A 14,626-nucleotide genomic window follows, 5' to 3' on the forward strand; every position below is an offset into this window, starting at 1 on the left:
GTAAGGCAACTACATATGGTCTTAGGTAGTGATCAATGTAACGGGAAGTGTTTTCCAGCAGAGACCCAATAGAAGAGACTATAGGTCTACCTGGCGGGTTAATGGGGTCCTTGTGCAACTTGGGGAGTAAGTATAGAACAGGAATCTGAGGGTGAGAACATCTCAGATAGTTGAATTCCTCCCATTCTTATAATCCCCTTTCCCTCCATTCTACTAGAAATTCTCCATACTTGGTATTAGACATTGTTATAGCCCTCCTATCGGAAACCTCATAGCATGTCTGGTCATTCAGTTGTCTGAAACCTTCACGCAAATAAGCTAGTTTGTCCTGGATAACAACGTTACCACCCTTGTCGGATTGTCGAACAACGATGGAACTGTCTGCCTTCAATTTTTGCAATGCCTGTATTTGACGCCAATTGAGATTTTTCTCACATGCTGGAATTTTGCCATATCAATAAATCACAGGTGTTCTCTACACAAGTTTGCTGTCTTTTCTTGCTGGGTGGCTTGTGAACAAGGATGCAAATCTGAAACGCGTAAAGCCTAGAACCTGCTATTTGATGATGAAATGGTATGCGGATGTCTCTGCTGTCTTCACCGCAAGAGGTATTTCCCCGGGAGGACGTCCTCACTCAGGGCAACCTTTTGTTTGGATATTAGCGGCTGTGCCTTAGCCGCGAGGACGAACCGCTGCGCAAATGCGGATCCTGGGCATCGGGAGACTAGATGCTCAGTAAAGGAACGGAGAAACTCAAACGTGACTGACTATAGCAATAGCAGTACACTCGACATCCATTCCATCAAACCCACTGGGGATTTTATTGCAATTTACATTGAACATGCAGCAACGCCCACTGTGGATTTATTCTAAGTAGAGACTACAAATACCAGAAGGCAATGAAGCCTACGCCCACTGGGGCTCGAGCACACGCCCACAAGGGCCGGACTCAATCAATAAATCACAAGTGTTCTCTACACAAGTTTGCTGTCTTTTCTTGCTGGGTGGCTTGTGAACAAGGATGCAAATCTGAAACGCGTAAAGCCTAGAACCTGCTATTTGATGATGAAATGGTATGCGGATGTCTCTGCTGTCTTCACCGCAAGAGGTATTTCCCCGGGAGGACGTCCTCACTCAGGGCAACCTTTTGTTTGGATATTAGCGGCTGTGCCTTAGCCGCGAGGACGAACCGCTGCGCAAATGCGGATCCTGGGCATCGGGAGACTAGATGCTCGGTAAAGGAACGGAGAAACTCAAACGTGACTGACTATAGCAATAGCAGTACACTCGACATCCATTCCATCAAACCCACTGGGGATTTTATTGCAATTTACATTGAACATGCAGCAACGCCCACTGTGGATTTATTCTAAGTAGAGACTACAAATACCAGAAGGCAATGAAGCCTACGCCCACTGGGGCTCGAGCACACGCCCACAAGGGCCGGACTCAATCAATAAATCACAGGTGTTCTCTACACAAGTTTGCTGTCTTTTCTTGCTGGGTGGCTTGTGAACAAGGATGCAAATCTGAAACGCGTAAAGCCTATAACCTGCTATTTGATGATGAAATGGTATGCGGATGTCTCTGCTGTCTTCACCGCAAGAGGTATTTCCCCGGGAGGACGTCCTCACTCAGGGCAACCTTTTGTTTGGATATTAGCGGCTGTGCCTTAGCCGCGAGGACGAACCGCCGCGCAAATGCGGATCCTGGGCATCAGGAGACTAGATGCTCGGTAAAGGAACGGAGAAACTCAAACGTGAATGACTATAGCAATAGCAGTACACTCGACATCCACTCCATCAAACCCACTGGGGATTTTATTGCAATTTACATTGAACATGCAGCAACGCCCACTGTGGATTTATTCTAAGTAGAGACTACAAATACCAGAAGGCAATGAAGCCTACGCCCACTGGGGCTCGAGCACACGCCCACAAGGGCCGGACTCAATCATAAATCACAGGTGTTCTCTACACAAGTTTGCTGTCTTTTCTTGCTGGGTGGCTTGTGAACAAGGATGCAAATCTGAAACGCGTAAAGCCTAGAACCTGCTATTTGATGATGAAATGGTATGCGGATGTCTCTGCTGTCTTCACCGCAAGAGGTATTTCCCCGGGAGGGCGTCCTCACTCAGGGCAACCTTTTGTTTGGATATATATAAAACTACTGCCACTGGGCCGTTATGTTTGCGAGGGGAGAAAGGAGGCAGCGCGTAGTTGCCTGAGAAGGATGCGGACGAGGATGCGAGCCGAATTGATCCAGGTGGAATATGCAGTTTGAAGTCCAGCGCCATGAACTGTGGGGCATTAATAGGTGTCTGTTTTCCCGTCACTGTATGAGGTACCACGTTGGACTGCCAGTACCATCATGCAGTTCTCCTGGAGCCCAGCGGCACCGTCTCACTCACCTGACTGTAGTGGGAGGAGCTGAGAGACTGCTTATCAGGACAGATCTCCAAGCTAACAGTTGAATTCACCAGCCTGTGATACCGGCACTGATGACGGCCACGGAGGCCAGAAACGCGTCTTTTAATTTTGCTCATTAAATTCTTTTCCGCATCCGGAGCTGTGTCCTGCTTACTTTTGTTATATAGTTAGTGCAGGCAACTATAACTCACGCGACCGCAATCCTCTGCTGATGACATATGTGTCTTTATGAAAAAAAAATATTTGTAATATATGTATAGCTAAAATTTAATGGAAGAAGACATGGGCAAATAAGTGTCTAAATACAGTATTAGCATCAGCAGAGGATTGCGGTCGCGTGAGTTATAGTTGCCTGCACTAACTATAACGGGGGAATTTCATTGTTTTTTTATGAGTAAAATCTCCAGCTAAGTATAACATGTGTGAAACCTATGGTTTTTTCAGTGAATTTGCAAGGTTTTTTAAATGCTAATTCCTAACTATAACGTGTGTGAAACCTATGGTTTTTTCAGTGAATATATATATATATATATATATATATATATATATATATATATTGCACAAGAACACACGCACCATTCAGCTGCGTGATTTAGGCCACTCCATCGTACTGTTCAAATTCATTTATTTCTGGCAGACACAGCATGACGCGTTTCGAGGTAAGAAACCTCTTAATCATATGCAACATTTGCAGGGGAGGGTTCGTTGGATTATTTGAAACGTAACTAAAACATCGAAGAAGGACCAGTGTCCACTTGTTTGTTAAAGAGGCAGTTCTTATTTCTGATTTTCAAATTTTACATCATCATGCAAAATACTTTCCTTGCTTGTTTCTATGAAAAGTCTCGAAGGGGATTGTATGATTGTATATTTCACATGTGCAATTACAATGCTTTCATTCTTGTGCCCCTAAAAGTTAGGACTACAATCCCCAGAATGCCTCTCACGTGTACATAGTTCTCATTTTCTTCGATGTCGGTCTTGGCAAAATTTCATTTTAAATTAACTCGGTGCCAAACGCTTACAAAGCCTTTACTGGGTTTAGTACCTTATTGTGGCTGCATCCGACGGTCCGAGAACCAAGAGGAGATTTCACGACCACCCCGGTTTCTGTTAATTGTCTCTTGCCTTTGAAGTAAAAGTTCATCAGTACGGCGTGCTTAAGGACAAATTCCTCCAGCAGACTCTGGCCAATTCAAAATTCATCTCCCAGGTGAGGTGGGCCACGTGGCCCTTCCGATCAGTCCTTTTCAATGTAAGTTGCTTCAGCCGGCGGGCGCTCACATATAGAAATCCAAACGAAGCTTTCTGACAAAGTAAATCGCCACAGCCTCTCGAGTCGGGGCCCTTTTAGGTGTGTCAGACACCTTGTAAATTGCACAAGAACACACGCGCACCATTCAACTGCGTGAAAAAGGCCACTCCATCGTACTGTTCAAATTCATTTATTTCTGGCAGACACAGCATGACGCGTTTCGAGGTAAGAAACCTCTTAATCATATGCAACATTTGCTGGGGAGGGTTCGTTGGATTATTTGAAACGTAACTAAAACATCGAAGAAGGACCAGTGTCCACTTGTTTGTTAAAGAGGCAGTTCCTTTTTCTGTTTTTCAAATTTTACATCATCATGCAAAATACTTTCGTTGCTTGTTTCTATGAAAAGTCTCGAAGGGGATTGTATGATTGTATATTTCACATGTGCAATTACAATGCTTTCATTCTTGTGCCCCTAAAAGTTAGGACTGCAATCCCCAGAATGCCTCTCACGTGTACATAGTACTCATTTTCTTCGATGTCGGTCTTGGCAAAATTTCATCTTAAATTAACTCGGTGCCAAACGCTTACAAAGCCTTTACTGGGTTTAGTACCTTATTGTGGCTGCATCCGACGGTCCGAGAACCAAGAGGAGATTTCACGACCACCCCGGTTTCTGTTAATTGTCTCTTGCCTTTGAAGTAAAAGTTCAGCAGCACGGCGTGCTTAAGGACAAATTCCTCCAGCAGACTCTGGCCAATTCAAAATTCATCTACCAGGTGAGGTGGGCCGCGTGGCCCTTCCGATCAGTCCTTTTCAATGTAAGTTGCTTCAGCCGGCGGGCGCTCACATATAGAAATCCAAACGAACCTTTCTGACAAAGTAAATCGCCACAGCCTCTCGAGTCGGGGCCTTTTAGGTGTGTCAGACACCTTGTAAATTGCACAAGAACACACGCACCATTCAGCTGCGTGAAAAAGGCCACTCCATCGTACTGTTCAAATTCATTTATTTCTGGCAGACACAGCATGACGCGTTTCGAGGTAAGAAACCTCTTAATCATATGCAACATTTGCAGGGGAGGGTTCGTTGGATTATTTGAAACGTAACTAAAACATCGAAGAAGGACCAGTGTCCACTTGTTTGTTAAAGAGGCAGTTCTTATTTCTGATTTTCAAATTTTACATCATCATGCAAAATACTTTCCTTGCTTGTTTCTATGAAAAGTCTCGAAGGGGATTGTATGATTGTATATTTCACATGTGCAATTACAAAGCTTTCATTCTTGTGCCCCTAAAAGTTACGACTGCAATCCCCAGAATGCCTCTCACGTGTACATAGTTCTCATTTTCTTCAATGTCGGTCTTGGCAAAATTTCATCTTAAATTAACTCGGTGCCAAACGCTTACAAAGCCTTTACTGGGTTTAGTACCTTATTGTGGCTGCATCCGACGGTCCGAGAACCAAGAGGAGATTTCACGACCACCCCGGTTTCTGTTAATTTTCTCTTGCCTTTGAAGTAAAAGTTCATCAGCACGGCGTGCTTAAGGACAAATTCCTCCAGCAGACTCTGGCCAATTCAACATTCATCTCCCAGGTGAGGTGGGCCACGTGGCCCTTCCGATCAGTCCTTTTCAATGTAAGTTGCTTCAGCCGGCGGGCGCTCACATATAGAAATCCAAACAAAACTTTCTGACAAAGTAAATCGCCACAGCCTCTCGAGTCGGGGCCCTTTTAGGTGTGTCAGACACCTTGTAAATTGCACAAGAACACACGCACCATTCAGCTGCGTGAAAAAGGCCACTCCATCGTACTGTTCAAATTCATTTATTTCTGGCAGACACAGCATGACGCGTTTCGAGGTAAGAAACCTCTTAATCATATGCAACATTTGCAGGGGAGGGTTCGTTGGATTATTTGAAACGTAACTAAAACATCGAAGAAGGACCAGTGTCCACTTGTTTGTTAAAGAGGCAGTTCTTATTTCTGATTTTCAAATTTTACATCATCATGCAAAATACTTTCCTTGCTTGTTTCTATGAAAAGTCTCGAAGGGGATTGTATGATTGTATATTTCACATGTGCAATTACAATGCTTTCATTCTTGTGCCCCTAAAAGTTAGGACTGCAATCCCCAGAATGCCTCTCACGTGTACATAGTTGTCATTTTCTTCGATGTCGGTCTTGGCAAAATTTCATCTTAAATTAACTCGGTGCCAAACGCTTACAAAGCCTTTACTGGGTTTAGTACCTTATTGTGGCTGCATCCGACGGTCCGAGAACCAAGAGGAGATTTCACGACCACCCCGGTTTCTGTTAATTGTCTCTTGCCTTTGAAGTAAAAGTTCATCAGCACGGTGTGCTTAAGGACAAATTCCTCCAGCAGACTCTGGCCAATTCAAAATTCATCTCCCAGGTGAGGTGGGCCGCGTGGCCCTTCCGATCAGTCCTTTTCAATGTAAGTTGCTTCAGCCGGCGGGCGCTCACATATAGAAATCCAAACGAAGCTTTCTGACAAAGTAAATCGCCACAGCCTCTCGAGTCGGGGCCCTTTTAGGTGTGTCAGACACCTTGTAAATTGCACAAGAACACACGCACCATTCAGCTGCGTGAAAAAGGCCACTCCATCGTACTGTTCAAATGTATTTATTTCTGGCAGACACAGCATGACGCGTTTCGAGGTAAGAAACCTCTTAATCATATGCAACATTTGCAGGGGAGGGTTCGTTGGATTATTTGAAACGTAACTAAAACATCGAAGAAGGACCAGTGTCCACTTGTTTGTTAAAGAGGCAGTTCTTATTTCTGATTTTCAAATTTCACATCATCATGCAAAATACTTTCCTTGCTTGTTTCTATGAAAAGACTCGAAGGGGATTGTATGATTGTATATTTCACATGTGCAATTACAATGCTTTCATTCTTGTGCCCCTAAAAGTTAGGACTGCAATCCCCAGAATGCCTCTCACGTGTACATAGTTCTCATTTTCTTCGATGTCGGTCTTGGCAAAATTTCATCTTAAATTAACTTGGTGCCAAACGCTTACAAAGCCTTTACTGGGTTTAGTACCTTATTGTGGCTGCATCCGACGGTCCGAGAACCAAGAGGAGATTTCACGACCACCCCGGTTTCTGTTAATTGTCTCTTGCCTTTGAAGTAAAAGTTCATCAGCACGGCTTGCTTAAGGACAAATTCCTCCAGCAGACTCTGGCCAATTCAACATTCATCTCCCAGGTGAGGTGGGCCACGTGGCCCTTCCGATCAGTCCTTTTCAATGTAAGTTGCTTCAGCCGGCGGGAACTCACATATAGAAATCCAAACAAAACTTTCTGACAAAGTAAATCGACACAGCCTCTCGAGTCGGGGCCCTTTTAGGTGTGTCAGACACCTTGTAAATTGCACAAGAACACACGCACCATTCAGCTGCGTGAAAAAGGCCACTCCATCGTACTGTTCAAATTCATTTATTTCTGGCAGACACAGCATGACGCGTTTCGAGGTAAGAAACCTCTTAATCATATGCAACATTTGCAGGGGAGGGTTCGTTGGATTATTTGAAACGTAACTAAAACATCGAAGAAGGACCAGTGTCCACTTGTTTGTTAAAGAGGCAGTTCTTATTTCTGATTTTCAAATTTTACATCATCATGCAAAATACTTTCCTTGCTTGTTTCTATGAAAAGTCTCGAAGGGGATTGTATGATTGTATATTTCACATGTGCAATTACAATGCTTTCATTCTTGTGCCCCTAAAAGTTAGGACTGCAATCCCCAGAATGCCTCTCACGTGTACATAGTTGTCATTTTCTTCGATGTCGGTCTTGGCAAAATTTCATCTTAAATTAACTCGGTGCCAAACGCTTACAAAGCCTTTACTGGGTTTAGTACCTTATTGTGGCTGCATCCGACGGTCCGAGAACCAAGAGGAGATTTCACGACCACCCCGGTTTCTGTTAATTGTCTCTTGCCTTTGAAGTAAAAGTTCATCAGCACGGTGTGCTTAAGGACAAATTCCTCCAGCAGACTCTGGCCAATTCAAAATTCATCTCCCAGGTGAGGTGGGCCGCGTGGCCCTTCCGATCAGTCCTTTTCAATGTAAGTTGCTTCAGCCGGCGGGCGCTCACATATAGAAATCCAAACGAAGCTTTCTGACAAAGTAAATCGCCACAGCCTCTCGAGTCGGGGCCCTTTTAGGTGTGTCAGACACCTTGTAAATTGCACAAGAACACACGCACCATTCAGCTGCGTGAAAAAGGCCACTCCATCGTACTGTTCAAATTCATTTATTTCTGGCAGACACAGCATGACGCGTTTCGAGGTAAGAAACCTCTTAATCATATGCAACATTTGCAGGGGAGGGTTCGTTGGATTATTTGAAACGTAACTAAAACATCGAAGAAGGACCAGTGTCCACTTGTTTGTTAAAGAGGCAGTTCTTATTTCTGATTTTCAAATTTCACATCATCATGCAAAATACTTTCCTTGCTTGTTTCTATGAAAAGTCTCGAAGGGGATTGTATGATTGTATATTTCACATGTGCAATTACAATGCTTTCATTCTTGTGCCCCTAAAAGTTAGGACTGCAATCCCCAGAATGCCTCTCACGTGTACATAGTTCTCATTTTCTTCGATGTCGGTCTTGGCAAAATTTCATCTTAAATTAACTTGGTGCCAAACGCTTACAAAGCCTTTACTGGGTTTAGTACCTTATTGTGGCTGCATCCGACGGTCCGAGAACCAAGAGGAGATTTCACGACCACCCCGGTTTCTGTTAATTGTCTCTTGCCTTTGAAGTAAAAGTTCATCAGCACGGCTTGCTTAAGGACAAATTCCTCCAGCAGACTCTGGCCAATTCAAAATTCATCTCCCAGGTGAGGTGGGCCGCGTGGCCCTTCCGATCAGTCCTTTTCAATGTAAGTTGCTTCAGCCGACGGGCGCTCACATATAGAAATCCAAATGAAGCTTTCTGACAAAGTAAATCGCCACAGCCTCTCGAGTCGGGGCCCTTTTAGGTGTGTCAGACACCTTGTAAATTGCACAAGAACACACGCACCATTCAGCTGCGTGAAAAAGGCCACTCCATCGTACTGTTCAAATTCATTTATTTCTGGCAGACACAGCATGACGCGTTTCGAGGTAACAAACCTCTTAATCATATGCAACATTTGCAGGGGAGGGTTCGTTGGATTATTTGAAACGTAACTAAAACATCGAAGAAGGACCAGTGTCCACTTGTTTGTTAAAGAGGCAGTTCTTATTTCTGATTTTCAAATTTTACATCATCATACAAAATACTTTCCTTGCTTGTTTCTATGAAAAGTCTCGAAGGGGATTGTATGATTGTATATTTCACGTGTGCAATTACAATGCTTTCTTTCTTGTGCCCCTAAAAGTTAGGACTGCAATCCCCAGAATGCCTCTCACGTGTACATAGTTCTCATTTTCTTCGATGTTGGTCTTGGCAAAATTTCATCTTAAATTAACTCGGTGCCAAACGCTTACAAAGCCTTTACTGGGTTTAGTACCTGATTGTGGCTGCATCCGACGGTCCGAGAACCAAGAGGACATTTCACGACCACCCCGGTTTCTGTTAATTGTCTCTTGCCTTTGAAGTAAAAGTTCATCAGCACGGCGTGCTTAAGGACAAATTCCTCCAGCAGACTCTGGTCAATTCAAAATTCATCTCCCAGGTGAGGTGGGCCGCGTGGCCCTTCCGATCAGTCCTTTTCAATGTAAGTTGCTTCAGCCGGCGGGCGCTCACATATAGAAATCCAAACGAAGCTTTCTGACAAAGTAAATCGCCACAGCCTCTCGAGTCGGGGCCCTTTTAGGTGTGTCAGACACCTTGTAAATTGCACAAGAACACACGCACCATTCAGATGCGTGAAAAAGGCCACTCCATCGTACTGTTCAAATTCATTTATTTCTGGCAGACACAGCATGACGCGTTTCGAGGTAAGAAACCTCTTAATCATATGCAACATTTGCAGGGGAGGGTTCGTTGGATTATTTGAAACGTAACTAAAACATCGAAGAAGGACCAGTGTCCACTTGTTTGTTAAAGAGGCAGTTCTTATTTCTGATTTTCAAATTTTACATCATCATGCAAAATACTTTCCTTGCTTGTTTCTATGAAAAGTCTCGAAGGGGATTGTATGATTGTATATTTCACATGTGCAATTACAATGCTTTCATTCTTGTGCCCCTAAAAGTTAGGACTGCAATCCCCAGAATGCCTCTCACGTGTACATAGTTCTCATTTTCTTCGATGTCGGTCTTGGCAAAATTTCATCTTAAATTAACTCGGTGCCAAACGCTTACAAAGCCTTTACTGGGTTTAGTTCCTTATTGTGGCTGCATCCGACGGTCCGAGAACCAAGAGGAGATTTCACGACCACCCCGGTTTCTGTTAATCGTCTCTTGCCTTTGAAGTAAAAGTTCATCAGCATGGCGTGCTTAAGGACAAATTCCTCCAGCAGACTCTGGCCAATTCAAAATTCATCTCCCAGGTGAGGTGGGCCGCGTGGCCCTTCCGATCAGTCCTTTTCACTGTAAGTTGCTTCAGCCGGCGGGTGCTCACATATAGAAATCCAAACGAAGCTTTCTGACAAAGTAAATCGCCACAGCCTCTCGAGTCGGGGCCCTTTTAGGTGTGTCAGACACCTTGTAAATTGCACAAGAACACACGCACCATTCAGCTGCGTGAAAAAGGCCACTCCATCGTACTGTTCAAATTCATTTATTTCTGGCAGACACAGCAAGACGCGTTTCGAGGTAAGAAACCTCTTAATCATATGCAACATTTGCAGGGGATGGTTCGTTGGATTATTTGAAACGTAACTAAAACATCGAAGAAGGACCAGTGTCCACTTGTTTGTTAAAGAGGCAGTTCTTATTTCTGATTTTCAAATTTTACATCATCATGCAAAATACTTTCCTTGCTTGTTTCTATGAAAAGTCTCGAAGGGGATTGTATGATTGTATATTTCACATGTGCAATTACAATGCTTTCATTCTTGTGCCCCTAAAAGTTAGGACTGCAATCCCCAGAATGCCTCTCACGTGTACATAGTTCTCATTTTCTTCGATGTCGGTCTTGGCAAAATTTCATCTTAAATTAACTCGGTGCCAAACGCTTACAAAGCCTTTACTGGGTTTAGTACCTTATTGTGGCTGCATCCGACGGTCCGAGAACCAAGAGGAGATTTCACGACCACCCCGGTTTCTGTTAATTGTCTCCTGCCTTTGAAGTAAAAGTTCATCAGCACGGCGTGCTTAAGGACAAATTCCTCCAGCAGACCCTGGCCAATTCAAAATTCATCTCCCAGGTGAGGTGGGCCGCGTGGCCCTTCCGATCAGTCCTTTTCAATGTAAGTTGTTTCAGCCGGCGGGCGCTCACATATAGAAATCCAAACGAAGCTTTCTGACAAAGTAAATCGCCACAGCCTCTCGAGTCGGGCCCTTTTAGGTGTGTCAGACACCTTGTAAATTGCAAAGAACACATGCACCATTCAGCTGCGTGAAAAAGGCCACTCCATCGTACTGTTCAAATTCATTTATTTCTGGCAGACACAGCATGACGCGTTTCGAGGTAAGAAACCTCTTAATCATATGCAACATTTGCAGGGGAGGGTTCGTTGGATTATTTGAAACGTAACTAAAACATCGAAGAAGGACCAGTGTCCACTTGTTTGTTAAAGAGGCAGTTCTTATTTCTGATTTTCAAATTTTACATCATCATGCAAAATACTTTCCTTGCTTGTTTCTATGAAAAGTCTCGAAGGGGATTGTATGATTGTATATTTCACATGTGCAATTACAATGCTTTCATTCTTCTGCCCCTAAAAGTTAGGACTGCAATCCCCAGAATGCCTCTCACTTGTACATAGTTCTCATTTTCTTCGATGTCGGTCTTGGCAAAATTTCATCTTAAATTAACTCGGTGCCAAACGCTTACAAAGCCTTTACTGGGTTTAGTACCTTATTGTGGCTGCATCCGACGGTCCGAGAACCAAGAGGAGATTTCACGACCACCCCGTTTTCTGTTAATTGTCTCTTGCCTTTGAAGTAAAAGTTCATCAGCACGGCGTGCTTAAGGAAAAATTCCTCCAGCAGACTCTGGCCAATTCAAAATTCATCTCCCAGGTGAGGTGGGCCACGTGGCCCTTCCGATCAGTCCTTTTCAATGTAAGTTGCTTCAGCCGGCGGGCGCTCACATATAGAAATCCAAACGAAGCTTTCTGACAAAGTAAATCGCCACAGCCTCTCGAGTCGGGGCCCTTTTAGGTGTGTCAGACACCTTGTAAATTGCACAAGAACACATGCACCATTCAGCTGCGTGAAAAATGCCACTCCATCGTACTGTTCAAATTCATTTATTTTTGGCAGACACAGCATGACGCGTTTCGAGGTAAGAAACCTCTTAATCATATGCAACATTTGCAGGGGAGGGTTCGTTGGATTATTTGAAATGTAACTAAAACATCGAAGAAGGACCAGTGTCCACTTGTTTGTTAAAGAGGCAGTTCTTATTTCTGATTTTCAAATTTTACATCATCATGCAAAATACTTTCCTTGCTTGTTTCTATGAAAAGTCTCGAAGGGGATTGTATGATTGTATATTTCACATGTGCAATTACAATGCTTTCATTCTTGTGCCCCTAAAAGTTAGGACTGCAATCCCCAGAATGCCTCTCACGTGTACATAGTTCTCATTTTCTTCGATGTCGGTCTCGGCAAAATTTCATCTTAAATTAACTCGGTGCCAAACGCTTACAAAGCCTTTACTGGGTTTAGTACCTTATTGTGGCTGCATCCGACGGTCCGAGAACCAAGAGGAGATTTCACGACCACCCCGGTTTCTGTTAATTGTCTCTTGCCTTTGAAGTAAAAGTTCATCAGCACGGCGTGCTTAAGGACAAATTCCTCCAGCAGACTCTGGCCAATTCAAAATTCATCTCCGAGGTGAGGTGGGCCGCGTGGCCCTTCCGATCAGTCCTTTTCAATGTAAGTTGCTTCAGCCGACGGGCGCTCACATATAGAAATCCAAACGAAGCTTTCTGACAAAGTAAATCGCTACAGCCTCTCGAGTCGGGGCCCTTTTAGGTGTGTCAGACACCTTGTAAATTGCACAAGAACACACGCACCATTCAGCTGCGTGAAAAAGGCCACTCCATCGTACTGTTCAAATTCATTTATTTCTGGCAGACACAGCATGACGCGTTTCGAGGTAAGAAACCTCTTAATCATATGCAACATTTGCAGGGGAGGGTTCGTTGGATTATTTGAAACGTAACTAAAACATCGAAGAAGGACCAGTGTCCACTTGTTTGTTAAAGAGGCAGTTCTTATTTCTGATTTTCAAATTTTACATCATCATGCAAAATGCTTTCCTTGCTTGTTTCTATGAAAAGTCTCGAAGGGGATTGTATGATTGTATATTTCACATGTGCAATTACAATGCTTTCTTTCTTGTGCCCCTAAAAGTTAGGACTGCAATCCTCAGAATGCCTCTCACGTGTACATAGTTCTCATTTTCTTCGATGTTGGTCTTGGCAAAATTTCATCTTAAATTAACTCGGTGCCAAACGCTTACAAAGCCTTTACTGGGTTTAGTACCTTATTGTGGCTGCATCCGACGGTCCGATAACCAAGAGGACATTTCACGACCACCCCGGTTTCTGTTAATTGTCGCTTGCCTTTGAAGTAAAAGTTCATCAGCACGTCGTGCTTAAGGACAAATTCCTCCAGCAGACTCTGGCCAATTCAAAATTCATCTCCCAGGTGAGGTGGGCCGCGTGGCCCTTCCGATCAGTCCTTTTCAATGTAAGTTGCTTCAGCCGGCGGGTGCTCACATATAGAAATCCAAACGAAGCTTTCTGACAAAGTAAATCGCCACAGCCTCTCGAGTCGGGGCCCTTTTAGGTGTGTCAGACACCTTGTAAATTGCACAAGAACACACGCACCATTCAGCTGCGTGAAAAAGGCCAATCCATCGTACTGTTCAAATTCATTTATTTCTGGCAGACACAGCATGACGCGTTTCGAGGTAAGAAACCTCTTAATCATATGCAACATTTGCAGGGGAGGGTTCGTTGGATTATTTGAAACGTAACTAAAACATCGAAGAAGGACCAGTGTCCACTTGTTTGTTAAAGAGGCAGTTCTTATTTCTGATTTTCAAATTTTACATCATCATGCAAAATACTTTCCTTGCTTGTTTCTATGAAAAGTCTCGAAGGGGATTGTATGATTGTATATTTCACATGTGCAATTACAATGCTTTCATTCTTGTGCCCCTAAAATTTAGGACTGCAATCCCCAGAATGCCTCTCACGTGTACATAGTTCTCATTTTCTTCGATGTCGGTCTTGGCAAAATTTCATCTTAAATTAACTCGGTGCCAAACGCTTACAAAGCCTTTACTGGGTTTAGTACCTTATTGTGGCTGCATCCGACGGTCCGAGAACCAAGAGGAAATTTCACGACCACCCCGGTTTCTGTTAATTGTCTCTTGCCTTTGAAGTAAAAGTTCATCAGCACGGCGTGCTTAAGGACAAATTCCTCCAGCAGACTCTGGCCAATTCAAAATTCATCTCCCTGGTGAGGTGGGCCGCGTGGCCCTTCCGATCAGTCCTTTTCAATGTAAGTTGCTTCAGCCGGCGGGCGCTCACATATAGAAATCCAAACGAAGCTTTCTGACAAAGTAAATCGCCACAGCCTCTCGAGTCGGGCCCTTTTAGGTGTGTCAGACACCTTGTAAATTGCACAAGAACACATGCACCATACAGCTGCGTGAAAAAGGCCACTCCATCGTACTGTTCAAATTCATTTATTTCTGGCAGACACAGCATGACGCGTTTCGAGGTAAGAGACCTCTTAATCATATGCAACATTTGCAGGGGAGGGTTCGTTGGATTATTTGAAACGTAACTAAAAC

This window comes from Triturus cristatus, chromosome 3_2 (assembly GCF_964204655.1).
Source record: "Triturus cristatus chromosome 3_2, aTriCri1.1, whole genome shotgun sequence".
Lineage (NCBI taxonomy): Eukaryota > Metazoa > Chordata > Amphibia > Caudata > Salamandridae > Triturus > Triturus cristatus.